Genomic DNA, 5,657 nt, shown 5'->3' on the forward strand with positions numbered 1-5,657 from the left:
ACAGAGCTGAGCAATTTACCAAGTAATGTGACTCATCAGTGCCGTAACTAGACATTTTAGCGCTGTGTGCAAGAAACGGCATTGGCACCAACCCCCTTATGTAAAATAGGGGTGTGGCTTCATGGGGAAGGGGTGTGGCCACAAAATAATACCAATTCATATTACGGTGCACAGTAGTCTCCATTATTCAAATTACGCCACACAGTAGCGCCACTACACCAGGTAGAGCCCCTTTTATACATTACAGCAGACAGCATCTCCTTTTTACACATTAAGGCAGAGTCCACCTTTTACACATTATAGCAGACAGCTTCATCTTTTTACACATTACGGCAGACAGAGTCCCTTTTTTTACACATTATGGCAGACAATCCCCCTTTTTACACATTACGGCAGACGGCGTCCCTTTTTTACACATTGCTGCAGACAGAATCCCCTTTTTACACATTACAGCAGACAGAGTCCACCTTTTACACATTACGGCAGACAGAGTCCACCTTTTACACATTACAGCAGACAGAGTCCACCTTTTTACACATTACGGCAGACAGAGTCCACCTTTTACACATTACAGCAGACAGAATCCCCTTTTTACACATTACAGCAGACAGAGTCCACCTTTTACACATTACGGCAGACAGAGTCCACCTTTTACACATTACAGCAGACAGAGTCCACCTTTTTACACATTACGGCAGACAGAGTCCACCTTTTACACATTACGGCAGACAGAGTCCACCTTTTACACATTACAGCAGACAGAGTCCACCTTTTACACATTACGGCAGACAGAGTCCACCTTTTACACATTACAGCAGACAGAGTCCACCTTTTACACATTACGGCAGACATAGTCGACCTTTTACATATTACGGCAGACAGCTTCCCCTTTTTACACATTACGACAGTCCCCTTTAATACACATTACGCAGACAGTCCCCCTTTTTATACATTACGGCAGACAGCGTCCCCTTTTTTACACATTACGGTAAACAGTACCCCTTTTTACACATTACAGCAGACAGCATCCCCTTTTTACCCATTACAGCAGATGGCACCAACAAGCTACACACAGTGAAACACAATGGCATTGGAAAATGGCATTTTAAAACACAAAATAAGGAGCTTTTTATTTAATTATTTGAACGTACTGGAATATCTGATGTACCTGTCTGATTTTACTTCTTTGCAGCAAATGTTATTGGTATTACAATGGAACTGTCCAGTAATAAGGTTTTGGACTACCCAAAACTAATTTTGTGATTTGAAAACTGAATTAATTGTGTGTCTGCATAGCATTAGCTATGTTGCATTCAGTTATGTTTCTGCCACGTGATAAAAACATGACATTTCAGGACTCAACAGGCCTGCCATCAGGGAGACTGCCGGTACTACAGTCCTGGTCCTGGACAGATAGGGGGACCCAGGTTTTGACTGGGCTGCCGAGGTGTTGAGTAAATCCCTGACGTCTCACACTGCTTTGGAACTCCACTCACTACAATCAGGAGACAGAACACAAGGAAAGGTCATGCTGGTGACTGGTCTGCTGGCGGGTGCATGGAGTGTATGCCCGCTACCCTATCACAGTGGCCACACAGATCAGCACTTGCCTGATCTATACCTCCTTCCCCATCGTATCATCTACATGGGTAGTGCTGCAGCCTGGCCCCATAGGATGAGAACAGGAAGACGCTGCTGGCTGGCATCTCCCATAGTGCAGAACTGCTGGAGGCTGCAAATGTGAAGGGGCTTTCATGTAATATGGGGGGAAGGATCAGTGTGGCAGTAAGTAGAGAGTAATAATAATATGTAAACTAGTTACTTGTGTCACATCCACCTACCAGTCTTTTTCCTGTGTCACATCCACCTACCTCACTGTCATTTCCACATACCTGTCTGCCTTTGTCGCAATCCACCTACCTGTCTGCCTGCGTTACATCCACCTACCTCTCAGTCTTCCTTTGTCACATCCTCCTATCTGCCTGCATTACATCTACCTACCTGTCTGTCTATCTGTGTCACATCCACCTACTTCACTACCTGCTTTACATCCACCTACCTGTCTGTGTTACATCCACCTGCCTGTCTGCCTGCATCACATCCACCTGTCTGCCTGCGTTACATCCACCTGCCAACATCATATCCACTTTCCTGCCCTTTATCACATCCACCTACCTGTCTGCATGCTTTACATCCACCTATCTGTCTGCCTGTGCCACATCCACCTACCTGTCTGCCTGTGACACATCCACCCACCTGTATGTCTGTGTCACTCCCACATACAAGTCTTCTTCCTGCATCACATCCACCTACCTGTCTGCCGTTGACACATCCACCTACAGGTCTGCCTGTGTCACATCCACCTACCTGTCTGCCTAAGTGACATCCACCTACTAGTCTTTCTGCATCACATCCACATGGCTATCTGTATCACATCCACCTTCCTGTCTACCTGTGTCATGCCCACCTACCTGTCTGCCCTAGGGCCCAGCCCCCATATCACAATGGCCACATGGATAAGCCCGTGCTGATCCTGCCCTCCCTCCCCCTGCAGCCATCTACATGTGCAATACAGCCCAATAGGAGGGAACCAGGAAGCATCTGCAGCCCAATGTCTCCCACAGTACACTAAAGTTAGAAGTACCATTGGAGGCTGCAAAGGTGATGGTGCTCAAATGTAACACAGGGGAAAGGGGGTGAGGGGTCCTGCCTAGTTTGACAATCCCGAGCCCCACAATTTCTGATTGCAGCCCTGAGACACATTACTTCCATTCCGTTGAGTGAACATGGTTATTCGGGATGTAGTTATGATCCCGGCGGACGGGAACCCGGTGGTCAGTATACCGGCGCTGGGATCCCGGCCGCCAGAATGCCAGCAGGAGGCAGGGGGCTACTGCCACTCTTGGGTGTCCACCCATAGAGTGGGAATATATCCTGTGGTGAGAGCAACGAGCTACCGAGCTTGCAAGCGGCTTCATCGTGCTCGCCCTCCTGCTGGCATCCCAGTGGCCGGCAGCCCGGCTTCAGTATGCTGACCACTAGGATCCCGGCCGCCGGTCAAGCATACCCAACCCGGTTATTCACATGACAGTTCTGAGACATGGCTAAAGAAGAGCAAACTACATTATTTTACATTGTTACTGTAGGTTTTATTCATTTTTTTAAATCTGTACATCTTAGATTTTTTATATTGTCTGGCCTTTTGGAAGCATCTTAAAAAAGATAAATGAGGTAACTAAGTAAATTTAATGAGACAAATTATACCAGTTGTACTTAGTTTATGACTAATGGTCCATTTTCATCTTCTCTCTTGCTTATCAAAGTTCTTATGTTCTTATCAGGAGTATTCATATTTCTTACCAGCCCCTGGACACAGTACATATTTACATTCATAGCTTATGTTTATGTACATAAAATACAGAATTCTAAATACCATCATGTTCAGTCTGTGGCTTTGTGTTATAAGCTGTCCCTGCCCCTTGTATTATATGCACAGCAACAGGACTCGACAGAAGACATGCACAGTATCTGCTGTGGGGGAAGAGACCACACCATTCCTCCTGTAGACAAGATGGCACTATAGCATCTTTTCTTTGTTTCTTGGTTCTGGACATGACAAGCTTGTATTTTCTGTATACAGGATCCCAGAATGTGTTTTACCCGATGCCAGGTATTTGTTGGCAGATGTGTGTGTTGCAAGCACAGTCACTGTTGGTGAAGGCTTTCATTTTCCATAGGAAATAATGAACCCATTATTTTCTTGGAAACCAGCTCCCTGGATGCAATATTTACTGAGCTGCTTGGCTTAGTGTCACTCCAATACCACGGGGAGATGGGGAAGCCATCTTTTAACCAAGATTAATTAGACCTCCAAGACTCTTTGAGATATACTGTAATAGAAGTTGTATGTAAATGTTTAGAAAAGGTAGGAAAGAAGGATTCATACACAATGGTACCATTTACAACACATGAAATGGAAAGAGAATGTACTCAAGCTTGTTGTCTTTTGCATGTACCACAGATATGTTAATAACAGAATAAAGTGGAGCTTTGATAAACATTAAACTAAAAGCTGTTCACTTTAAATAAACATTGCGTCCTTTATTGTGTGTAGGATCAGGACTGTCTTTTGTAAGCAATGGAAAGTTCCCAGATACAGGAGGTTACCGCAAATGAAAGTGGTCTGAGAGCAGGTGGACTGGTTGCAGAAACATAACTCAGAGCGTATTGTAGCAGTCACTGGGGTGGCACGCGTGTGTCATTGTAGATCTGCATGCTGTCAGTCTGGTTATTTCTCCAGGAGGGATAACCTTTTATTTTGCTTTCACACATTTAAAGTGTACTTGCACCAGCTGGTGGGACAAATCATGTATTCGGAAATGATTGGACTGAATGCAATCAGGGCAGGGTGTAGACTAAAACAAAATTTAAATAAAAAAAAATTCAGACGTGAATTACGTCAAAGCGCATCTTATACAGTGTGCAGAGATGAACAGATCTTAAGACATGCATGGCCCTGCATACTACTTCCAATGCATGCACTGAAGGAAGACAAACTACAGGTCCCAGAGAGCCCTGTCATGTAATGTATGGTACTACATAGAGACTTATGCTTTTATGCTGTTCATTTGCATTAGGCAAATAAGATGTGCGTGTGCCCAATTCTACATGAGGTCCTCTTTGTAATATTATATTGCTCCAAATGGCGTATCTATAATGGGTGTGAGGGGGTGGGGGTGGGGGGGCACTCTACACACCTTCACCCATTTACTCTACTTACCCTGTGCAGCGGTTGTGATTCAGACGAAACCTCCAGCAAAATAGAGCCGGTGCTCTAGAGCACTTGGAAACAGGAGCTGGTTCTTTCTTACTCGAGGACTGTGACTTCAGACACTGTACAGGACCCCTCCCTTCAGAGGATGCACCAGATTTTGTTTAATGATTGGGTAGTACTTTCAATGTTGCGGCTGTTATGCATACTTGCCTACCTGACCCTCTCCATGAGGGAGAAAATGCTCTGTTCCTGGACTTTCCTGGTAATGTATGATTGCCATCACCTGTGGTGAAACACCTTTCTTATCAATTACCTAGCTCAGCACAGGTGATGGCAATCATACATTACCAGGAGAGTCCAGGAAAAGAGCATTTTCTCCCTCATGGAGCGGGTCAGGTAGGCAAGTATGCTGTTATGTGACAATAAAAAGGTTTAACTAAAAGTAAAAGCTCTCAATATATGCGGATATTCCAACATTACGTATTTTATCACTTGCACATTTGTCCAGCATGTACCATTTACTTTGGATTGACTTGAACTGTTAGCAGTTAATTAGCTGATATACAGTAAAATAAGGGTTTTACATCCATTTTAATTATAAATAAATTAACTGAGGTCATTGATGTAAAAGTCTTGAAAAACATCAATTAATTCAGTCCAGGTTAGTTCAGTAGAAAAGTAAGTGGGAAAATACTACATCTTGAAACAAGGGCCTAATTCAGACCTGATCGCAGCAGCAAAATTTTTCTCTAATGGTCAAAACCAAGTGCACTGCAGGGGGGGGGGGAGCAGATGTAACATGTGCAGAAAGGGTTATATTTGGGTGGGATGTGTTCAAACTGAAATCTAAATTGCACTGTAAAAATACAGCAGCCAGTATTTT

At 44.2% G+C, this 5,657-nt stretch overlaps 1 long non-coding RNA gene across 1 annotated transcript; it reads right to left on the reverse strand.

The window, feature by feature from the left end:
- Positions 1 to 3,124: 3,124 nt before the first annotated feature.
- On the reverse strand, positions 3,125 to 4,985 carry LOC134935143 (uncharacterized). Its single transcript, XR_010179933.1, has 2 exons — positions 4,781 to 4,985; positions 3,125 to 3,890 (listed from the first exon to the last, which is right to left on the reverse strand). It is a non-coding gene; the product is annotated as an uncharacterized LOC134935143 (long non-coding RNA).
- Between the last annotated feature and the right edge of the window lie 672 nt (positions 4,986 to 5,657).

Source organism: Pseudophryne corroboree, chromosome 6 (genome assembly GCF_028390025.1).
Source record: "Pseudophryne corroboree isolate aPseCor3 chromosome 6, aPseCor3.hap2, whole genome shotgun sequence".
Taxonomy (NCBI): domain Eukaryota; kingdom Metazoa; phylum Chordata; class Amphibia; order Anura; family Myobatrachidae; genus Pseudophryne; species Pseudophryne corroboree.